The following is a 25,346-nucleotide window of genomic DNA, read 5'->3' on the forward strand; positions in this document are numbered from 1 at the left end:
GACCCCGAGAGGAAGAGCGAGGAATAGAGCGGAGGGCAGCGTTGAAGACAGTGTCATGAAAAAGGAGGAGAGCGCGAGAGAGGGGCAGAAGGGAGAGGTCAGAGAGAGTAGCACTGAGGGAAAATAGGGTCCAGTCCGCCTTAGCAAACTGCCACCTAGGGAAAGAGAGGGAAGGGCGAAAAGAGAAAAAGGAAACAAGGATGGGGAAATGATCACTTCCATGGAGGTCATCAAGAACCTGCCACGTGAAATCTAAGTAAAGAGAAGAAGAGCAGAGAGAAAGATCAAGACAAGAAAGGGTGCGAGTTCGAGAGTCCAAATGAGTGGGCTCACCAGAATTCAGAAGAGACAGGGAAGAAGAGAGGAGAAACGGCTCAAGGAGGCGACCCCGGGTATTCGTCAGAACGTCACCCCAAAGAGAATGACGACAATTGAAGTCACCCAGCAGGAGCACAGGCTCCGGCAAGGAGTCTAGGAGGTGTTTCAAATCAGGAAGAGAGAGCGGGACACTCGGGGGGAGATAAATGGAACAAACTGTGTACCATTTCCCCACAAAGATACGAGCAGCAGAACAATGGAGAGGCGAAGGAAAAAGTAAAGGAACAAAGGGAACATCAGCCCGAATCAAGAGAGCAGAAGAATTAGAAGCCCCAGCAATGGCTGGGGGGGGGGGGAGAAAGGAATAGCCACGAAAACGACCAGGACGAGCACCAAGCATTGGCTCCTGGAGACAGACACAAAGGGGCGAAAACCGCGAAATCAGAAGTTGGAGTTCGAGGAAATTGGCGTAATAACCTCGAACGTTCCATTGAAGAATGGACAACGACGAGAAGAGAAAGGACAAAAACAGAGAACAAGGAAGAAACAAAGGCGAAAGAGCAACAGAGCACGTTAAAGAATATCAGGGTCGGGATCAGGGTCAGCAAAGTCAGGGTTAGGGGTCATGGGTAAACTGAGCAAAGACGGAGGGAAGGAAACGGGAGAACAGATCAGAGGTGGGCGGGCAGGGTCCGGAGGAGGAGGAGGAGGAAGAGGAGGAGACAACGGAGAGGAGCAGTCAAGGACAGCAGCAGGAAGAGGGGGAGTAGAAAGAGGGGAGCGCACCCCAGCAAGAGCAGCAACCGAAAGGGAAGCAGGGGCCAAAGAAACCTCCACAGCAGGAACAGGGGGCGCAAGCACTGAAACGGGAGGGGAAGGAGCAACAGAGCCAGAAGGAGGAGCTGAGGAAGAAAGCAAAGCCTTCTTACCCGCCGGGGAAGAGGAAGGAGAGGAGCCAGGCTTACGCTTCTGACTTAAAGAGACCGGTGTCCCAGCAACTACGTACCAGGCAACGGATTCCAGTGTCTCAACAGGAGAAGCCGAACGAGAGCACACACGACGGCCGTTAGGAGAGCGATGGACATCCGCCCGCACCGACAGGCGGTGGGGAGAGCCGATAGATGGAGGAAGAGGATGGGAAGGAGGATCGGAGAGGGACGAGGAAGAAGACACAGAAGACACGACAGACCGGGTAGAAGGAAGGGGAACCCCAGACAGAGGACCAGGAGGAGGATCCTTCGGGAGAGAACCCAAAGGGACAGAGGAGGGGGCAGTGGGCGCATCAGGGTCCAAGGCCCGGAAACGGTTGTGAGTCTGAGGAAGGCGGGAAGGACGAGGAGAGGAAGAGCGCAACACGCGAGCATAAGAGATATTAGCATAAGGCGGGAGCCGGCGAACCTTGCGCCTCGCCTCAGGAAAAGATAAACGCTCCCGGTGCTTCAAGTTGAGGACAGCTGCCTCAAGCTTGTAATGGACACACGCACGGGAGAAGGTAGGATGGGCCTCACCGCAGTTGAGGCAACGAGCCTGGGGAGAAGCGCACTCCGACTTAGAGTGACCTTCGCCACCACACAAAGGACAGAGAGAGACAGTCCCGGAGCAGCGGAGGGCACCATACCCAAACCTCCAGCACTTGTTGCAGAGCCGAGGAGAAGGAATGTACTCTTGGACAGAGCACCTGGCACCAGCAAGAATGACAGAGGGTGGAAGGGTCCTACCATCAAAGGTAATCTTCACAACCCGGAGGGGTTGACGGCGACTACCACGAGGGGGACGAGTAAACGTGTCCACCTGGAGAATAGAATGGCCCTGGGCAGCGAGGATATGTCGAATATCGTCGTGGCAGTCGCGCAGGTCCCGAACACCGGTCGCAACATGGGGCGGGAGCAAAATAGTGCCAACACTGGCATTCAACTGAGCGTTCTTCGAGACCCGAACGGGGGTCTCGCCAAGGCAGGATAAGGCAGCCAAGCGGGAAGCAGCATGCTGAGGAGCAGCAGCAACGACACGTGTACCGAGACGAGTGGGGTTGAAAGTAATGGAGGCATCCACGGAATCAATGAGATGTCGATGGAGGGAGAAATCGTCAGGAGGCGCAGAATCAAGAGGGAGGAGATCAAAATATTTGGCCCACGAAGCGGGACCAAACAAGGCTTGATAGGTAGCAGAACTGGAAGGAATCGAGCGAGGACGGCCGTGACGAGGACGGCGGTGAGAACCCCCAGAGAGAGAGGGGTTAAAAGGTGCAGTAGTTACAACCAGAGAAGGAGCCGCGCCAGGGGACGAGGTAGTCACCACTGGGGGCTTGGGGCTCGACCCAACCACAGAGGAGGGAGGGGAGCCAGAGGAAGGAGTCAGAGAGGCCAAATGAGGAGCAAGGTCGGGGCCCAATGCAGCGGAGGCTACAGAGCCCGGTCTTCCAATACGGACCGACTCGGGGGCTTGGTCGCCCACCCCACGAGCCTGAGAAGGTAAACCAGAAGAAGCCGAAGCAGGGGTTGTCATCGTGACGAAAAGAAGAATTCACTCACGAATGTGCCCCCACACCCACCATGGAGCCACAATTAGAGGCAGGACACCCAACAAGAAGCTAACGCCGATCTTGTCGGGGCCTCCTAGGGGTGCGTCGTGAGTATACGCCCCACAAACGCCACCTTAAGAAACCGACAGTCCGTCGAGATCGGGTTCAGTGACGAAGTGGGGATTGACAATAAAAGGTTCCCCTCGCTCTCGACGTCGGGTACTGCAGTTCTACGGGTGCAAGAGTATGCCTCCTCAAGCACCCGGGCGTCAAAGTAGAAGAAGTCCAAGGGAAGAACCAGAACGAGCAAAAGGTCGGCAGGAAACGGCAAGCAGATAGGAGAAGAGGGGGGAGAAAAACGAAACAGAAGGAAAAGGAAAAGATGCCCAGCAGAATTGGAGAGGACGGCAGCAGGAGCACAAGGCTAGAAAAGGACAGAGGACTGTCCCAAGGAGCATCACACTCCGGCAGCCGCCCACTAAGCCCCCCCTCACGGCAACAACGAGCCGAGCGGGGATGGGGGTATTTATATATGAAAAAAGGTTTACACACGACTCCCGACTGATTTCGTACTAACATTTCTGGAACAAGTGCTTCACTGACGAATTTTGTTTTAACCACAAGAATATAAATGCTTTACCCAAGTACTACAACTACACATAATCGTCAACAATCTAAATAGGCAACCTAAACGCACAATGTAAATAAAAAAAAAAAAAAAGTTAATGTGTAACTGCTAATATCCTAAAGTTCTTCACCGATTGCTTTGAAAATTTCACAAAACGTTCCATTTGCATCTGAACAGGTTTTTATATACATTATATTGGATGAAACCTCCGACGGAAAAAAAATGCTCTTCTGAAAAACTTTTGCGAGGGAAATCTTCTTAACCTCTTTACCGATTGCTTTGAAATTTTGACAACGTTGCATTTGAATAGGCACTTCTCTTTATATGTCATCTATATACATGCCTCGCCTGTGACAAGAAAACAAAAAGTTTTGAAAAACGGCGCAATCTGTTTGATGTAAGAGCAACACCCACTAATCTCCTAAAGTTCCTCACCGATGGCTTTGAAATTTTAACATTGGATTCTAATATGCGTGTCTTTTATATACCTACTATATAGATGCCACCCCTCTGACAGGTAAAGACCATGGGTTTTTGAAAAACAGCGCCATCTGTTGCACATGATAGCAACATGCACACTATATTAATGTTACAATTTCAATGTTTGATTGCATTGATAAATTGAATTTTCATAGATTAAACTCGGTGATGGGAACATCAGATTGCTCTATGTTCCCAATTTTCTGATGGGAACATCAGGTCATTTGGGAAGGCATCGGACGAGGGAGTGGGGATGACAAGGGGTCGGAATTGAGATGGTGGGGGAGGACGAGGGGACAAGGGAAGGGGTAATGATGGGGAAGGACGAGGGGACAGTGAAGTTTGGGATGGTGGGGGGAACGAGAGGATAGGTGAATGAAGAATGGTGGGGAGGACAAAGGGACAAGGGAGTGGGACATTATGGGATGGTCGAGTGGGGACAGTGGAGTAGGGAATGGTTGGGAGGCCTAGATGATGGGTGAGGGGGGGGGGTATCATGGGAAGGACTGGGACAGTGGAGAGTGCCGTGGCTCAACAACGCACATGCGTTGCAGAGCCATAGCAACGCATGGCCAGGTACTGCTAGTTTAAAATAGAAATTAGTTATATATTAGAATATTGTGCAAATTTAGGGATTGGTCAGCAACCAGTCCTCAGACCAAGTCCATTCCATGCAGCAGTCGACCCCAAAAGGATGCATTCATAAATTTGTACATTCAAAACAGGAATTACCAAATGTAAATTATTTTGCATTACCATATTTTACATATATAGCACTTGTTAGATTAGGCGTTTAGGTAATGTTGGCGATTATTGGTAGTACGTGGATGAAGCCTTTACAGCGTTGTGGTTCAAACAAAATGTCAGTAAAGCTGACTCCGGAAGCTTTCGAATGGCATTAGTTTAAGAGTCGTGAAAACCATTTTTCCCATTCATAAACCGTTTGGCGGGTACATGGTTATCACATGTGTCCTTAGTTTAAGGAGGCTGTCTGGGTGGGGAAGAAAAACCTAGGCAAAGCCGATGAATTCCTCAAACCTCTATTTTATAAAATTGAAGTTTCAAAACATGGCTTATATGAAGCCACGAAGGACTTTGGTAGGTCCTAGTTTGGAAACTGCTGTGCGCGTGAAGGCAATTTCTGGTTTACCAGTTAACTTCCAGATTGTCACTAGTGTTAAGTAGACATGATTGGTTTTAGGTGGATAAAAACTTAAGTTGCCTAGTGTTTGCAAATTGACCATTTGTGTTATGTTAAAGATAAGTATAGGCTCCTAATTAAAAAGACGCAACATTTTAATTCGGGTGTAATATGCACAATGTACAAGATACCTCAATAAGTTAGGCATCCAACCTTTAAAAAAAATCTAAACCAAAATATAAAATTTACGTTTCTCACAAAAAATATTAAAATTCAGGTTCTGGACAGACAGTGATTGTGACCATCTTTTTGCGCGTGCTGGCAACGGTGGTGGTGGTGAGGTCGTGGATCGTCTCAACTTCTTCCTTTGTGACCGTCAGCTGTATGGTAGAGGTTTTTGTACTATAAATAGTACGGGTGAAGTCAGTAGCTAGTGGGTCATAAGCGGTATTATTCATATAGTCGTCAGGCAACCCTATCGTTTCGAAGACGCTGTGGTAGTTGGTGACGACAAGAGTTTCCATATTTAAGTTGGTCTTGTAGGCAGTGACTGTAGTGGTCAGGATTCTTCGGACGGGTACCTTTGTGACGACTGACACCACGCGAGTCTTCCTCACCTGTGACAAGCAAGAATTAAGCATTATCCACATCGAATTGAAGTGAATGAAAATTTTTTATACATGAAAATGTCAAAATACCAATAATTTACACTACCTTAATTGGGCTAGGGGTTATCGTTACGGTATGGGTAATGCGGACGAAGCTTGGAATGACAGTAGTTTCATATTTGGGAACCAGTGTGGTTTCCGTTTCAGTTATTGTTGATTTTACGAAACTAACTCTCGTCACTTGCACAGTTGTGGTGACGAAGTCTATCGTATAAGAGACATTACACTTTGGCAAATTCTTGAACACGAACGCGGAGCCGTGGCGCTGGACGCAAAACACGAGGAGCAGGAAGAATACACAGGCCATAATGAAGGTGTTGTCAGCTCTGTAGACAATGGTCGACTGGCTGCGGTGTTACCTGCTCCTCGCCTTTTATAGGGCCTGACCACGCTAATGGGGGAACGAGATAATTACCCTTTCATCACCCAATTTTCCATGCATAACCTCCATTCAACAGATGATGAATGACTGAAAACGTGATCGCCGACACACGAAAACATAAGTGGATATGTTCAAGAATAGCTGAATGCTGCACGTAACATTTAAGCAGGTATCTGGTGTATGTCACCAACAATCAAAGATTAACTACACAAATGCATAAAACCTCTGTAATAAACATGAAATAATTATATTAATTTATAAAGAATTCAAATGCACAAGTCAGAATAAAGGTGAGAATTGCGTATATATTAACACGAGACACTATTTTTTGACAACTCAACCCCCCCCCCCCCCACCCCCCCCCCCCACCCCCCCGCGTGGATACGCGACAGAAACGAGGCGACGGCTGCAACGACACGACTGTCGCCAGACTGTCGGTTGAGAGGCGGGACCAAAGAGCCGTACAAGCACAATGGTGACTGTTGTGCCTATAAGTTATGAAGATACGTCCGGGTGTGTTGCAGTTGGCCAGGAGGAGATATATCACAGGTGGGTCATAAGGCGGAGTAATTACCTACCTACTTTAACTAGCCTCCTTAATTACTTAATAGTGTTCACTTAAACCACTTACCTGATATTAAGCCCTTTACCTTTAAACCAAATAGTAAAGTTTTTACTATTTACAATTGTGTGTACACTATTTACTATCAATATTCAAAGTGTTTTCTATCTACGATTTACAGACTAATAGTGTTTACTATTATCTACAGGAGACATGAGAGTGGAAGGCTGTCTGGTCTGTGGGGTCCGTGTTAATATTCGTAACCCACCTCCAACACCACCTTGAAAGGCTGTGTGGTCCGTGGGGTCCGTGTTAATATTCGTAACCCACCTCCAACACCACCTTGAAAGGCTGTGTGGTCCGTGGGGTCCGTGTTAATATTCGTAATCCACCACCAACACCATCTTAGAAGCATAAACCTGTTTCCTAAGTTTCGTAAATTATTACAGATTATTAAAAAAAAACTGAAGGTCTGTTAGCCCATGTTGGCAGCCACAGTTGTTTCACAACCAAACTTGTTAAGAACAATCCCGGTATCCCTCGTTGATATTCCCCGGTAGTTTCTTCCATATAACACCAACAATCTTCTCAAGCTAACATTTCCCCGGGTTTATTGTTAATCTAATCATACCTTAAGTATATATATTTAATGCCTGATCTATTTTGTTTTGACAATTTTAAAACTTTTTACTGTACCTGATGTGTAATACCGTTTCACAAAGTTGTTTAATTCAATTATGTTACCATTTTACCTACTTGAAATGTACAGTAAGCTTTCCTAATCTCTGTTCATAGGGGAAGTTTCTAATTCCTAAAAATCTTTACCAATTTTATCTGTAGTCGTTAAAGTGAATGTCCATTCAATATACAACGATCAAAACGGTATTACATAATCTAAATAGAGGCAAAAAATGAAAATAAACCTAAATAGTAACAATAAATGTTGATAACGCTTTAGAAATGGTTACCCATATTTTGTAATATTTTATACATAAAGCCATTGCATATATAAACCAAGATCCCTGTTGACAGGGTATCTCAATATTTTAGCATGTAAATTCATCAGTTTAAACATTATCCACCTGGTAACATACTCATGTTACCTAGGTTAAGAATTATCTGTCTAGCATTAAATTTCATTTTCAAGATTCAAGCTAGTTTAAAAACCCTACCTTAGACAGTCTGAAGCATCGGAATCATAATTTTCCGATCATTTCGCTCGATCAATTAATAATTACTTAAGGATACGAATATCAAAATAAATAAACCTGCAGAATGCCTATCGGCCCAGATGAAGCAGTTTCTGACTTTTTCATGTCTAACATACGCTTGAAACAATCCAGCAATCCCAGATCTATTATAATCTGGTAAATTGTTCAAAAACCAATAGCCCTGCTTCCTATATATTTACCCAGGCTTTTTACTTGATCTGAACTGCTCCAATTTATTTCCATTGTTTAGAGTTTAACTTTTATATATTTTATACCTGGACTATAATGTTGCTTCAAATAATTTTTTCAAAAGTAGTTTTTTTTTAGCCCGGGACTAAGCCTACTATCTAAACTGATTAGATAACGTTAACATAACCCAAGTGGATAACTGTGACGGAAGAATTTTAACGCACTAAAGGATCTTGTTTATAAAGAAAAGAGAAACCATGAGGAAAATATAGCATAGCGGGCAAGACAAAGCCAATAATTTTCATATTTATGAAATAAAGACTCGGGGGAAGAACCCCGACCATTGGAAATGTAGACAAGTCACGTAATCTATTAGAAAGAAAAGGGTGCAATTTTAAATAAGAACTTTAAAGTACACCAGCTGAACACATTAATGTAGGTGCTTATTACCTTTGCCAATTGGACGGAATCAGTGGTTGAAGAATTATGTCTAGAATTAACTTAAGTAATCCACGAGTGAGAATGAATTTAGGGAAATGAATAAATAAGAACAGGTGTTAGCTGGGGAAGAGTTTGGGCAAAATGAATAAAGTTGGAAACGGTCCTCAACATAACAATACTCTTCAGGTGTACTACACAAACACCAGGATTAAGGTGTACTACACGAACACTAGGATTAAGGTGTACTACACAAACAACAGGATTAATGTGTATTACCCAAATATTAAAGTGTACTACACAAACACCAGGATTAAGGTGTACTACACATATTTTAAGGAATACAGCACAAACACGAGGATTAAGGTGTACTACACAAACACCAGGATAATGGTGTATTACATATACACCAAGATTATGGTGTACTACGCAAACATCAGGATTAAGGTGTACTTCACAAACACCAGGATTTAGGTGTACTACACAAACACTAGGAAAAAAGTTTTACTACACAAATATTAAGGTGTACTACACAAATACTAAGGTGTATTACACAAACAAGAGGATTAAGGTGTACAACACAAACACTAGGATTAAGGTGTTTTACACAAACACCAAAAATAGGGTGTACTACACAAACACCAATAATAAGGTGTACTACACAAACATCAATAATAAGGTGTACTACACAAACACCATGATTACGGTGTTTTACACAAACACCAGGATTAAAGTGTTCTACACAAACACCATGATTACGGTGTACTGTACAAACGGCAAGATTAAGGTGTACGGAACAAACATCATGATTAAGGTGTAATACACAAACACCAGGATTAAAGTGTACAACACAAACTCCAGCATTCATGTGTACTACACAAACACCAGCATTCAGGTGTACTACACAAACATCAGGATTAAGGTGTACTTCACAAACGACAGAATTAAGGCGAACTATACAATCATCAGCATTAAGGTCAACTACACAAACACCAGGATTAAGGTGTAGTACACAAACACGAGGATTAAGGTGTACTACACAAACACCATGATTAAGGTGTACTACACAAACACCAGGATTAAGGTGCACTAAACAAACACCAGGATTAAAATGTACTGCACAAACATCAGGATTAAGGTGTACTACAAAAAATACGAGGATTAAGGTGCACTACACAAACACCAGGATTAAGGTTTACTACACAAATATCAAGATGTACTATACAAACACCAGGATTAAGATGTTCTACACAAACACCAATATTAAGGAGTACTACACAAACACCAATAATAAGGTGTTCTACACAAATACCAGGATTGCGGTATTTTACACAAACACCAGAATTAAGGTGTACTACACAAACACAAGGATTAAAGCGTTCTACACAAACACCACCATTACGGTGTACTGCACAAACATCAAGTTTGTACTACACAAATATTAAGGTGCACTACACAAACGACAGGATTAAGGTGTACTACACAAATGAAAGGATTAAGGTGTACTTCACATATGTTAAGCTGTACTACACAAACAGCAGTAATAAAGTTTACTACACAAATACCAGGTTAAAATGTACTACACAAACGGCAGGATTTAGGTGTTCAACACAAACTTTAGAATTAAGGTGAACTATGCAAACACTAGCATTATGGTCTTCTACACAAACACCAGGATTAAAGTGTTCTACAGAAACACCAGGATTACGGTGTACTGCACAAACGGTAGGAATAATTTGTACTGAATAAACATCACTATTAAAGTGTACTATACAAACACCAGGATTAAGGTGTACTACACAAACACCAAGATTAAGGTGTACTACATCAATACCAGGATTAATTTGTACTACACAAAACACAGCATTAAGGTGTACTTCACTAACACCAGGATTAAGATATACTACACAAACACCAGGATTAAGGTGCACTACACAAACACCAGGATTAAGGTGTACTACATTAATACCAGGATTAATTTGTACTACACAAAACACAGCATTAAGGTGTACTACACAAACACCAGGATTAAGGTGTACTACATCAATACCAGGATTAATTTGTACTACACAAAACACAGCATTAAGGTGTATTTCACAAACACCAGGATTAAGGTGTACTACACAAATACCAGGATTAAGTTTTTCTACACAAATATTAAGCTGTACTACACAAACAGCAGTAATAAGGTTTACACCACATATACCAGGATTAATGCGTACTACGCAAACGGCAGAACTAAGGTGTACTGCACAAACATCACGATTAAGGTGTACTATACAAACACCAAGTTTAAGGTGTACTTCACAAACACCTGGATTAAGGTGTACTTCACAAACACCAGAATTAAAGTGCACTACACGAATATTAAGCTATTTTACACAAACAGCAGTTATAAGGTTAACTACACAAATACAAGGATTAAGGTGTATTACACAAATGGTAGAATTAAGGTGTACTGTACAAATACCAGGATTAAGGTGTAATTCACAAACATCAGGATTATAGTGTACTTCACAAACACGAGCATTTAGGTGTACTACACAAACACCAATAATATGGTGTACTAAACAAACACCAGGATTAAAGTGTTCTACGCAAACACCAGGATTAAAGTGTTCTACGCAAACACCAGGATTATGGTGTATTGCACAAACGGCAGGATTAAGGTATACTGTGCAAACACTACAATTAGGCTGTGCTATACAAACACTAGGTTTAAGGTGTACAACACAAACACCAGGTTTAAGGTGTACAACACAAACACCAGGATTAAGGTTTACTACACAAAACACAGGATTAAGGTGTACTTCACAAAAACCAGGATTAAGGTATACTAAACCAACACCAGGAATAAGGTGTACTACACAAACACCAGGATTAAGGTGTTCTACACAAACACGATGATTAAGGTGTACTAGACAAACACCAGGATTGAGGTGTACTGCACAATCATCAGGATTAAGGTGTACTACACAAAAAACAGGATCATGGTGTACTACGCAAACACGAGGATTAAGGTGGACTACATAAACACCAGGATTAAGATGTACTGCACAAACATCAGGATTAAGGTGTACTTCATAAACAATAAGATTAAGGTGTATTAAACAAACACCAGGATTGAGGTGTACTACACAAACACCAGGATTAAGGTGTACTTCACAAACACCAGGTTTAAAGTGTACTACACAAACACGAGCATTCAGGTGTACTATACAAACACCAATAAAAAAGTGTACTACACAAACACCAAGATTAAGGTGCTTTACGCCAACAACAGGATTAAGGAGAATTTCACAAACACCAGAATTAAGGTGTACTAAACAAACACAAGGAATAAGGTGTAGTACACAAACACAAGGATTAAAGTGTACAACACAAACACGAGGATTAAGGTGTACTACACAAACACGAGGATTTAGGTGTAATGCACAAACATCTGGATTAATGTGTACTACACAAACACCAGGATTAAGGTGTACTGCGCAAACATCAGGATTAAGGTGTACTTCACAAACACCAGGATTATGGTGTATTAATGAAACACCAGGATTAAGGTGTACTACACAAACACCACGATTAATGTGCTTGGCACAAACACCAGGATTAAGGTGTACTACTCAATCTCCTGGATTAGGGTGTACTACACAAACACCAGGATTAAGGTGTACTACACAAACACCAGGATTAAGGTGAACTACACAGATACCAGGATGAAGGTGTTTTTCACAAACACCAGGATTAAGGTGTACTACACAAACACCAGGATTAAGATTTCTACACAAATATTAAGCTGTACTTCACAAACAGCAGTAATAGGTTTTACACCACAAATACCTGGATTAAGGTGTACTGAACAAACCTCACGATTAAGGTGTACTATACAAACACCAGGTTTAAGGTGCACTACATAAACACCAGGATTATTGTTACTACACAAACACCCGGATTAAGGTGCACTACAAAAACACCAGGATTAAGGTGTACTTCACAAACACCAGGATTAAGGTGTACAACACAAACACCAGGATTATTGTTACTACACAAACACCAGGATTAAGGTGAATTACACAAACACCAGGATTAAGGTGAACTACATAAAAATTAAAGTGTACTTTACAAATATTAAGGTGTACTACACAAACATTAAGGGGTACTAAACAAACATCATGAATAATGTATACTACTACACAAACACCATGAATAAGGTGTACTACACAAACATCAAGATTAAGGTGTACATCACAAACATCAGGATTAAGGTGTACTACACAAGCACCAAGATTAAGATGTACTACACAAACAACAGGAAAAAATTTTACTTCACAAATATTAAGATGTACTATACAAACAAAAGGGTTATGGTGTACTATACAAATATTAAGATGCACCACACAAAAAGAAGTAATAAGATTTACAACACAAGTTCCTGGATTATGGTGTACTACACAAACGGAAGAAATAAGATGTGCTATACAAACAACTGAATTAAGGTGTACTAAACAAACACCAGCATTAAAATGTACTGCACAAACATCAGGATTAAGGTGTACTACAAAAAACACGAGGATTAAGGTGGACTACACAAACACCAGGATTAAGTTTTACTAAAAAATACCGAGGTAAAGGTGTACTACACGAATTTTAAGCTGTTTTTCACAAACATCAGTTATAAGATTTACTTCACAAATACCAGGATTAAGGTGTACAACACAAACGGTAGAAATAAGGTGTACTATACAAACACCAGGATTAAGTTGTACTACACAAACACCAGGTTTAAAGAGTACTAAACAAACAGGAGTATTCAGGTGTACTACACAAACACAAATAATAAGGTGTACTACACAAACACCCGGATTAAAGTGTTTTACTCAAAATCCAGGATTACGGTGTATAGCATAAACGACAGGATTAAGGTATACTGCACTAACACTACTATTAGGCTGTGCTATACAAACACCAGGTTTAAGGTGTGCAACACAAACACCAGAATTAAGGTTTACTACACAAACAACAGGAATAAGGTGTACTACACAAACACCAGGATTAAGGTGTACCATACAAACACCAGGATTAAGGTGTACATCACAAACACCAGGAATAAGGTGTACATCACAAACACCAGGATTAAGGTGTACTACACAAGCACCAAGATTAAGGTGTACTACACAAACAACAGGAATAAATTTTACTTCACAAATATTAAGATGTACTATACAAACAAAAGGGTTATGGTGTACTATACAAATATTAAGATGCACCACACAAAAAGAAGTAATAAGATTTACAACACAAGTACCTGGATTATGGTGTACTACACAAACGGAAGAAATAAGATGTGCTATACAAACAACTGAATTAAGGTGTACTAAACAAACACCAGCATTAAAATGTACTACACAAACACGAGAATTCAGGTGTAGTACACAAACACCAATAATAGGGTGTACTCCACAAAAACCAATAATATGGAGTACTACACAAACTCCAATAATAAGGTGTTCTACACAAACACCAGGATTACGATGTTTTACACAAACACCAGGATTAAGGTGTATTACACAAACACCAGGATTAAGTGTTCTACACAAACACCAGGATTATGGCGTTTTACACATATACCAGGATTAAGGTGCACTACACAAACACCCGGTCGAGGTCAAGGTCGAGGGAGGGGGTAGACGTACCGTGCGCGCTCCGTTAAAATCGTGACATTAACAGGGATTCGTAGGACTACTGCCGTGGATTACTGATTACAGACATAACAAAGTGCATAGTGACCCGCTGGAAAATTGAAAATAGTCATTAACAATAGAACTTTGTGTTAAATAGAGAATAAACGGGAGACCACGTGTGAGCCAGTGAACGAGGCTTTGTGTACATGCGTGTATTAGGAAAAAAACAAAAAAATAGTGAACGGTGACTCGTGGAACAGTGATGTGGAACGGGTATCACAACAACATATAAGTTGGAAGTGAATATTATAAATATAGAATACTAGAAATATAAAATAGTGGCAAGAGGCGGCATCAGTGGTTATAAATCGGGTAACTGGAAACTGGTGACATCAAACTGGGCCACAAGAGGTCACCTGTACTGACCGGGGACCAGCCTCGCTACCTACGCTAAGTTACTGCCATAAAGTTTGAACAAAATAACATACATAATATTACAAATATACGGTATACATATAATATTATAAATATTAAACATATAAATATATATACTGTTGGGGTTTTCGCTTCTTATCTCTTTACTCGGTGAGCAACAGTTATGCTCAAGGTCACTCACCGTAGACCTGCGGGTCTTCACTCTAATCCTCTCGGCGCCACTGCACGCCAGGAGAGTATCCCAGTCAATCCCAACCGGCCTCTGATTGAGAAGGAGTGGGAACACACTTCTCGTTCACTTAACTGTTGTGTGGCCCGCCCCAACAATAGGGCTTTACTATTAACCACAAGGTCGCCAACTGGTGTTCTCAGTATTTCCTTTCGTGGGCGATAACACTATAAATCACTGCACTCACAAATAGTTATTCAATGCACGAACATAGACATATATAATATAGATAAATCAGACATCAAGAAATGGTAAACAAATAGTTGCTGGGCACTTAGCCTAACTTCCAAATACTGGCATAATATTATGTATAATTTATAACTATATGTTCACATTAAAGTCTCATGCAAGATATACAACACACAGTAAATTTATCACTTGTTCCGGGTGCCTGTACACACCAATAATAAACATAAATATTATAAGTACTCTTGATAGTACTATCCTGCACACTGGTGCCTTACTGTGACATTGGTGAGACTTGCTCACGACATACAAAATCCTCAGGCTAGATAATATAGCCGAATAATATAGCTAACTAAAGGGGAATGGGGAGGGAAACTAGAAACACCTACTTCCACCTATCCACCGATGAGAGTTGAGTTGTAGCTCCTGGTCCTGGCTCCTGCCTTGTGTCGGGAACACCCCCACACACACACGATGACGTGTCCTCCAGGAAACCACTCGCTGTCCCACCGTTTAGCGCGTCGTCTCCGTGCCTTCTTCCCTGCAGGTCCGTGCTCCTCCTCGACTTCTTGTAGGGTTGGAGTCGGTCTCCTGGCCGTCGACTTGTCCCAGCTACGGCTGCCGCCTACGTCTCAGCTGCAGTCGTCCGGATTCCCAAATAGTCCTCTTCTTCCTCTGCTACCCAGTGGCTCTGTCAGCCACTACGCCGTCACGAATGGGTGAACTGCCTCAGACGTTGCCTACGTCACTGCACAGACTTCACTTCCTCTTGCACAGTACCTGTCCTGGAGCACTTGTTGCTCAATAACCGTCGATTCCCTCTCTGGTTCAACACATGAACTAGGGAAGACCTCACAGAGTACTGGCAGACTTCAGGTGACGCGTAAATCCACGGGAGCGGGAAACAACTGTCAAACTGACAGGACCAATCGTCGCACGTCCAACCTCCTTGACGTGTCGTGTCTGACTGCTGGCGCCAGCGCGGCGCGCTGCCCGGACCCCCTTCCTTCGTGACGTCACTTTCGCCACGGGAGGTTTTCATTGGCTCTCGGTGCCACATTGCTGTCGGTGACCTGATTCCCCGGTGGCGGGGAATCAGGAGAGCCAGCGCCATCTTGGCTTCCTAAAGGGCCTAAACCACAGGCCAAAATATTATTGTTTCACAAATTTCTCGGCTCTCCGAGAACACTCCACTCTCCCACATATATCAAATTGATGCCTGCGACGTAGAGAACGCTTGGGTAAATTGGACATGACTCTTACTGCAGGCGTGGGAGAAATATAAGGGGGGGAACACCGTCACAATACATATATATTGTTACAAATATACAATATACATATAATATTATAAATATATAGATATATACAACAAAACAAAGCAATATGGGAGTAAATAAACAAATTTGTGGCCACTGTAACAACTTCCTAAAGACGAAGGTAACGGGAATTGAATGTTATATCTGTAAGACTAGATTCCGTTCGGCTTGTACAGGAGTGAGTAACACTACGGCACTGAGAGCTGGCCACTTGCTCTGGGTGTGTAAAAATGACCTGCCAGCTTGGAATATCCTAAAAAACCTTCTAGATAACATGACGCATGATCGGAAAACATCATTCATTGGAAGCCTACCAGCCATCCAGAAGGAGTGGGAAAGGAACATCAACAATTCTAATATACAAGGGGCGGAGGCTATAGTCAGGGATGAAACTGAGGCTGAAACTCAGGAAGTTGTAAACTCTGACTCAATAGGCCAGGATGTAGATGACAGTAAACTAGAAAGTGTACCAGACAGCACTGACAGCTCGATAGGTACAGACACCACGACGGTTCCCGATAGAGCAATTCAGAACAGAAGGACAGACTTATGGAAATTTTATGCAAAGGGCATATGCAGACATAGATATGCTGGTAATAAGAAAGGATTAGAATGCAGTTACCAACATCCCAAAAAATGTTTAAATATGCTTAGGAAAGGTGAGTGTCGATTTGGATCAATATGTAGGTTTTTCCATCCTGACATGTGCCAAACCTCACTGGAGGACAGAAAATGCTATGACCTTAGCTGCCCACACTTTCACGTGAAAGGCACGGAACGCTACATAAAGAGTGGCAAGCAGGATAATGAATTTGGAGGAAACTCTATAATTTTTTTATACCAGACCGGCAGAGAATTCAAAAGGAGCAGCATGGAGAGTGTATGGAACTGGATGCCAGATCCACTTGCATTCCAGAATTACAGATACAATTACCCACCGAAAGGGAACTACAACTACGACAGAAAACTGCCCTACAACAATCAGTACTGGTCAGAACAAACTCATTATGCCCACGAATAATGGACTTGCCGAAAAAGTCTCCCATTCAAACTATCACTAATAGAGTAACCTCATTCATCTTTGCCAACATACAAGGACTGAAAACAAGAACAAACAACAAAGTACAGTTCATAAATGGCCTCCTCACGGAGTCAAATGCAGTATTTGGAGCTTTCACAGAAACCCATGCAGGGGAATTGTTGGACAGTGAGATCTGGATTCCAGGATATAACCTATACAGGTGTGATAGGAAAATTAGGTCACATGGAGGAGTGGGTCTGTATATTAGGGAAGACCTTGTATGCTCGGAGCTCCTAAACGTTACAAATGAGGTGGTAGAGGTACTGGGATTAAAAATAGAGAAAATAAATTTAGTGATTATACTAATATACAAACCGCCAGATGCAACGGCTGAGGAATTCACAGAACAGATAAGCACAATTGAGAATAGCCTTGATAATTTGGAGAACCCGATACCTGATATAATCTTCCTAGGTGACTTCAACTTGCCTAGTCTCAGGTGGAAAATAGCAAACAATAATATTATACCAGGAAATCTATCAGGACCTAACCAACCACAGATTAGAGAACTACTTAGATTCTGTGACAAATTTTCCCTCAATCAGCAGATATCGGAGCCAACGAGAAATGAAAATATTCTAGATCTGGTCTTTACGAACAATGAAGACATTATCAGAGACATTACGATATCAGATACCACATACTCAGATCACAAACTCATTGAAGTGCAAACGACCATCAATACTCAGAATAGACCTAAAACGTTGATAAAGCGAGAGGGGCTATTCAGTAAATTCAATTTTAATAATAAAAGGATAGACTGGGAGATAATAAACAGAGAACTTATAAACATTCCATGGGGAACTGTTCTTAATAATACAAGTCCTACAGAGGGAATAGAAAAACTGACTTCAGAAGCGTATCAAGTCTGTCTGAAACATGTTCCTTTGAGGAAAGCCAGAAAGAGATCTAACGTAGAAAGAGAACGCAGACGACATTATAAACGCAGGAAAAAAATAACGGAACTGCTTATGCAGACACGAATTTCCCGTCAAAGAAGGAATAATTTAAATAGGGAGATTGAAGAAATCGAGCGGAAATTGAAACACTCATATGAAACTGAAGAAAGGCAGTTAGAACAGAAAGCAATTCAGGAAATAAAGAAAAATCCAAAATATTTCTTCTCATATGCGAAATCAAAAGCAAAAACCACTGCCAGTATTGGACCTATTCGTACAAGTGAAGGTTCATACACGGAGGATGACAAAGAAATTAGTGAAATCCTAAAAAAGCAGTACGAGGACATGTTTAGCACTCCAATAAACAACATGAAGGTGGAAGATCCAGACAATTTCTTTATGCGGGATATTCAAACCCCTGTAAATATAACTGATATAAACACGAGCGCACTAAATTTTGAAAAAGAAATTGAAAACATGCCCATGCACTCGGCCCCAGGTCCAGACTCATGGAATTCAATATTTATAAAGAAATGCAAAGTGCCGGTAGCACAGGCACTCAGTATAGTGTGGAGGAAGAGCTTGGACACGGGAGAGATACCAGATGCACTTAAAGTAGCAGACATAGCCCCTCTACACAAGGGAGGGAGCAAAGCATTGGCAAAAAATTATAGACCAGTTGCACTAACATCGCACATCATAAAAGTATTTGAGAGAGTGATTAGGAGTCACGTCACCAATTTCATGGAGACCAATGACCTTCACAACCCAGGCCAACATAGATTTCGAGCGGGAAGATCGTGCCTCTCACAGCTACTTGAGCACTACGACAAAGTCACTGAGGCATTAGAAGAGAAACGGAATGCTGATGTGATATACACGGACTTCGCAAAGGCTTTCGATAAATGTGACCATGGCGTGATAGCACACACAATGAAGTCAATGGGAATAACCGGTAAAGTAGGACGCTGGATACTCAGTTTTCTGTCAAACAGGACTTAGCGAGTGACTGTCAACCATATAAAATCTAGTCCAAGTGCAGTGAAAAGCTCTGTACCTCAGGGTACAGTCCTTGCACCGCTGCTTTTCCTTATTCTCATATCGGATATAGACAAAAATACAAGTCACAGCTTCGTATCATCCTTTGCAGATGACACAAAAATCAGTATGAAAATTACCTCGGCTGAGGACATTGAAAAACTTCAAGCTGATATTAATAAAGTTTTCGACTGGGCATCAGAAAATAACATGATGTTTAACAGTGATAAATTCCAGGTACTCAGGTACGGTAAAAATGAGGACCTTAAACATAATACAGAGTACAAAACACAATCAAATGTACCCATAGTAGAAAAATAGCATGTAAAGGATTTGGGAATAATAATGTCTGACGACCTAACGTTTAAGGAGCATAACCAAGCAAATATTGCGACAGCCAGAAAAATGATAGGATGGATTACGAGAACTTTCAAATCCAGGGATCCCATCACAATGGTTGTACTCTTCAAGTCACTTGTATTGTCCCGTCTTGAGTACTGCTCAGTACTCACTTCCCCCTTCAGAGCAGGAGAGATTGCTGAAATAGAGGGAATACAGAGAACATATACGGCACGCATAGACGCAATAAAGCACCTAAATTATTGGGATCGTCTCAAAGCCCTCCAAATGTACTCACTAGAAAGAAGACGAGAGAGATATCAAATAATATACACCTGGAAGATACTGGAGGGCCAAGTACCAAATCTACACAGTAAAATAACAACGTACTGGAGTGAACGACATGGAAGAAAATGTAGAATAGAACCAGTGAAGAGCAGAGGTGCCATAGGCACAATCAGAGAACACTGTATAAACATCAGAGGTCCGCGGTTGTTCAACGTCCTCCCAGCAAGCATAAGAAATATTGCCGGAACAACCGTGGACATTTTCAAGAGGCAACTAGATTTATTCCTCCAAGGAGTGCCGGACCAACCGGGCTGTGGTGGGTATGTGGGCCTGCGGGCCGCTCCAAGCAACAGCCTGGTGGACCAAACTCTCACAAGTCGAGCCTGGCCTCGGGCCGGGCTTGGGGAATAGAAGAACTCCCAGAACCCCATCAACCAGGTATCAACCAGGTAACCCGCATTCAGGTGTATTTCACAAACACCAGAATTCCGGAGTACTACAAAAACATCAGGATTATGGGTTACTACACAAACACCAGGATAAAGTTTTACTACACAACTATTAAGGTGTACTATACAAACATTAAGGTGTACTACACAAACATCAGGATTAAGGTGTACTACACAAACACCAGGATTAAGTTTTTCTACACAAATATTAAGGTGTACTATACAAACATTAAGGTGTACTACACAAACACCAGGATTAAGATGTACTACACAAACACGAGGATAAAGATTAAGGTGTGGTACACAAACACCAGGATTAAGTTTTTCTACACAAATATTAAGGTGTACTGTACAAACATTAAGGTGTACTACACAACCACCAGGATTAAGGTGTACTACAAAAACACCAGGATTAAGGTGTACTTCTCAAACACCAGGATTAAAGTGTACTACACAAACACGAGCATTCAAGTGTACTATACAAACAAAAATAATAAGGTGTACTAACCAAACATTAGCATTCAGGTGTACTATACAAACCAAAAAATTAAAGTGAACTACCCAAACACCAGGATTAAGGTGTACTACACAAACACGAGGATTAAGGTGTCCTACACAAACACCATGATTAAGGTGTACTACACAAACACGAGGATTTAGGTGTACTACACAAACACCAGGATTAAGGTGTACTGCACAAACATCAGGATTAAGGTGTACTACAAAAAACACGAGAATTAAGGTGGACTACACAAACACCAGGATTAAAGGTTACTACACAAACACCTGGATTAAGTTTTTCTACACAAATATTGAGGTGTACTACACAAACACCAGGATTAGGTGTACTACACAAACACCAGGATTAAGGGGAACTTCACAATCACCAGGATTATAGTGTACTACACAAACACGAGCATTCAGGTGAACTATACAAACAAATATAATAAAGTGTACTACACAATCATCATGATTAAGGTGTTTTACTCATAGAGCTGGATTAAGGTGTACTATACAAACACCAGGATTAAAGTTTTTTACACAAACACGAGGATTAGGGTGTAGTACACAAACACGAGGATTAAGGTGTACTTCACAAAAAACAGAGTTAAGGACTACTACACAACCACCATGATTAAAGTGTACTACTCAAACACGAGAATTCAGGTGTACTCCACAAACACCATTATTAAGGTGTTTTACACAAACACCAGGATTAAGTTTTACTAAAAAATACCGAGGTAAAGGTGTACTACACAAATTTTAAGCTGTTTTTCACAAACAACAGTTATAAGGTTTACTTCCAAAATACCAGGATTAAGGTATACAACACAAACGGTAGAAATAAGGTGTACTATACAAACACCAGGATTAAGTTGTACTACACAAACACCAGGTTTTAAGAGTACTAAACAAACAGGAGTATTCAGGTGTACTACACAAACACCAGGATTAAAGTGTTTTACTCAAAAACCAGGATTACGGTGTACAGCAAAAACGACAGGATTAAGGTATACTGTACTAACACCACGATTAGGCTGTGCTATACAAACACCAGGTTTAAGGTGTGCAACACAAACACCAGAATTATGGTTTACTACACAAACAACAGGAATAAGGTGTACTACACAAACACCAGGATTAAGGTGTACTACACAAACAGCAGGATTAAGGTGTAATACGCAAACACCAGGATTATGGTGTACTGCACAAACATCAGGATTAAGGTGTACTTCATAAACACGAGGTTTAAGGTGAATTAAACAAACACCAGGATTAAGGTGTACAACATAAACACCATGGTTAAGGTGCACTGCAAAAACACCATTATTAAGGTGTACTACTCAAACTCCTGGATTAAGGTGTACTACACAAACACCTGGTTTAAAGTGTACTCCACAAACACCAGGATTAAGGTGGACTACACATATTTTTTAGGTGTACTACACAAACGCGAGGATTAATTTGTACTGCACAAACATCAGGATTTAGGTTTATTACATAAACACCAATATTAAGGTGTACTACATAAATATTAATATTTACTACAAAAATATTAAGATGCTACACAAATATCTAGGTGTATTACACAATCATCAGGATTAAGATGTTTTACACAAACATCAGGATTAAGGTGTTTTACACAAACACCAAGATTAAAGGTTACTACACAAACACAATGATTAAGTTTTACTACACAAATATTGAGGTGACATACACAAACATTAAGGTGACCTACACAAACACCCGGATTAAAGTATACTACACAAACACCAGGATTAAGGTATACTTCACAAACACCAAGATTAAAGAGTACTACTCAAACACGAGCATTCAGGTCTACTATACAAACACCAATAATAAAGTGTACTACACAAACAACAAGATTAAGGTGTTTTACACAAACAGCATGATTAATGTGTAATATACAAACACTAGGATTAAGGTGTACTTCACAATCACCAGGATTAAGGTGTACAAAACAAACACCAGGAATAAGGTATACTACACAAACACCAGGATTATGGTGTACTACACAAACACGAGAATTAAGGTGTACTACACAAACACCAGGATTTAAGTGTAGGGCACAAACACCAGGATTAATGTGTACTACACAAACACCAGGATTAAGGTGTACTTCTCAAACACCAGGATTAAGGTGTATTAAAGAAACACCATGATTAAGGTGCATTGTACAAACACCAGGATTAAGATGTACTACTCAAACTCTTGGATTAAGGTGAACTATACAAACACCAGGATTACGGTGTACTTCACAAACACCAGGATTAAGCTGGACTACACAAATGCCAAGATTAAGATATACTACATCAATACAAAGATTAAGGTGTACTTCACAAAGACAAGGATTAAGGTGTACTACACATACCAGGATTAAGGGGTACTATGCAAACACCAGGATTAAAGTGTTCTGCTCAAAAACCAGGATTACGGTGTACAGCGCAAACGGCAGGATTAAGGTATACTGTACAAACACTACGATTAGGCTATGATATACAAACACCAGGTTTAAGGTGTACAACACAAACACCAGGATTAAAGTTTTTTACACAAACACGAGGATTAGGGTGTAGTACACAAACACGAGGATTAAGGTGTACTTCACAAAAAACAGAGTTAAGGACTACTACACAACCACCATGATTAAAGTGTACTACTCAAACACGAGAATTCAGGTGTACTCCACAAACACCATTATTAAGGTGTTTTACACAAACACCAGGATTAAGTTTTACTAAAAAATACCGAGGTAAAGGTGTACTACACGAATTTTAAGCTGTTTTTCACAAACATCAGTTATAAGGTTTACTTCAAAAATACCAGGATTAAGGTGTACAACACAAACGGTAGAAATAAGGTGTACTATACAAACACCAGGATTAAGTTGTACTACACAAACACCAGGTTTTAAGAGTACTAAACAAACAGGAGTATTCAGGTGTACTACACAATTACAAATAATAAGGTGTACTACACAAACACCAGGATTAAAGTGTTTTACTCAAAAACCAGGATTACGGTGTACAGCAAAAACGACAGGATTAAGGTATACTGTACTAACACCACGATTAGGCTGTGCTATACAAACACCAGGTTTAAGGTGTGCAACACAAACACCAGAATTAAGGTTTACTACACAAACAACAGGAATAAGGTGTACTACACAAACACCAGGATTAAGGTGTACTACACAAACACCAGGATTAAGGTGTAATACGCAAACACCAGGATTATGGTGTACTGCACAAACATCAGGATTAAGGTGTACTTCATAAACACGAGGTTTAAGGTGAATTAAACAAACACCAGGATTAAGGTGTACTACATAAACACCATGGTTAAGGTGCACTGCAAAAACACCATTATTAAGGTGTACTACTCAAACTCCTGGATTAAGGTGTACTACACAAACACCTGGTTTAAAGTGTACTCCACAAACCCCAGGATTAAGGTGGACTACACATATTTTTTAGGTGTACTACACAAACGCGAGGATTAATTTGTACTGCACAAACATCAGGATTTAGGTTTATTACATAAACACCAATATTAAGGTGTACTACATAAATATTAATGTGTACTACAAAAATATTAAGATGCTACACAAATATCTAGGTGTATTACACAAACATCAGGATTAAGGTGTTTTACACAAACATCAGGATTAAGGTGTTTTACACAAACACCAAGATTAAAGGTTACTACACAAACACAATGATTAAGTTTTACTACACAAATATTGAGGTGACATACACAAACATTAAGGTGACCTACACAAACACCCGGATTAAAGTATACTACACAAACACCAGGATTAAGGTATACTTCACAAACACCAAGATTAAAGAGTACTACTCAAACACGAGCATTCAGGTCTACTATACAAACACCAATAATAAAGTGTACTACACAAACAACAAGATTAAGGTGTTTTACACAAACAGCATGATTAATGTGTAATATACAAACACTAGGATTAAGGTGTACTTCACAATCACCAGGATTAAGGTGTACAAAACAAACACCAGGAATAAGGTATACTACACAAACACCAGGATTATGGTGTACTACACGAACACGAGAATTAAGGTGTACTACACAAACACCAGGATTTAAGTGTAGGGCACAAACACCAGGATTAATGTGTACTACACAAACACCAGGATTAAGGTGTACTTCTCAAACACCAGGATTAAGGTGTATTAAAGAAACACCATGATTAAGGTGCATTGTACAAACACCAGGATTAAGATGTACTACTCAAACTCTTGGATTAAGGTGTACTATACAAACACCAGGATTACGGTGTACTTCACAAACACCAGGATTAAGCTGGACTACA

General features: G+C 41.0%; 2 long non-coding RNA genes across 2 annotated transcripts; one reads left to right on the forward strand and one right to left on the reverse strand.

Moving 5' to 3' along the window:
• Positions 1–5,238: 5,238 nt before the first annotated feature.
• On the reverse strand, positions 5,239–6,094 carry LOC123756884 (uncharacterized). The gene is made up of 2 exons (XR_011229740.1): positions 5,803–6,094; positions 5,239–5,705 (listed from the first exon to the last, which is right to left on the reverse strand). It is a non-coding gene; the product is annotated as an uncharacterized lncRNA (long non-coding RNA).
• An 87-nt stretch (positions 6,095–6,181) lies between these two features.
• Positions 6,182–7,846, forward strand: LOC123756885 (uncharacterized). The gene is made up of 3 exons (XR_006772695.2): positions 6,182–6,307; positions 6,531–6,687; positions 6,909–7,846. It is a non-coding gene; the product is annotated as an uncharacterized lncRNA (long non-coding RNA).
• Positions 7,847–25,346: the final 17,500 nt, after the last annotated feature.

The sequence above is a fragment of the Procambarus clarkii genome, chromosome 26, assembly GCF_040958095.1.
Source record: "Procambarus clarkii isolate CNS0578487 chromosome 26, FALCON_Pclarkii_2.0, whole genome shotgun sequence".
Lineage (NCBI taxonomy): Eukaryota > Metazoa > Arthropoda > Malacostraca > Decapoda > Cambaridae > Procambarus > Procambarus clarkii.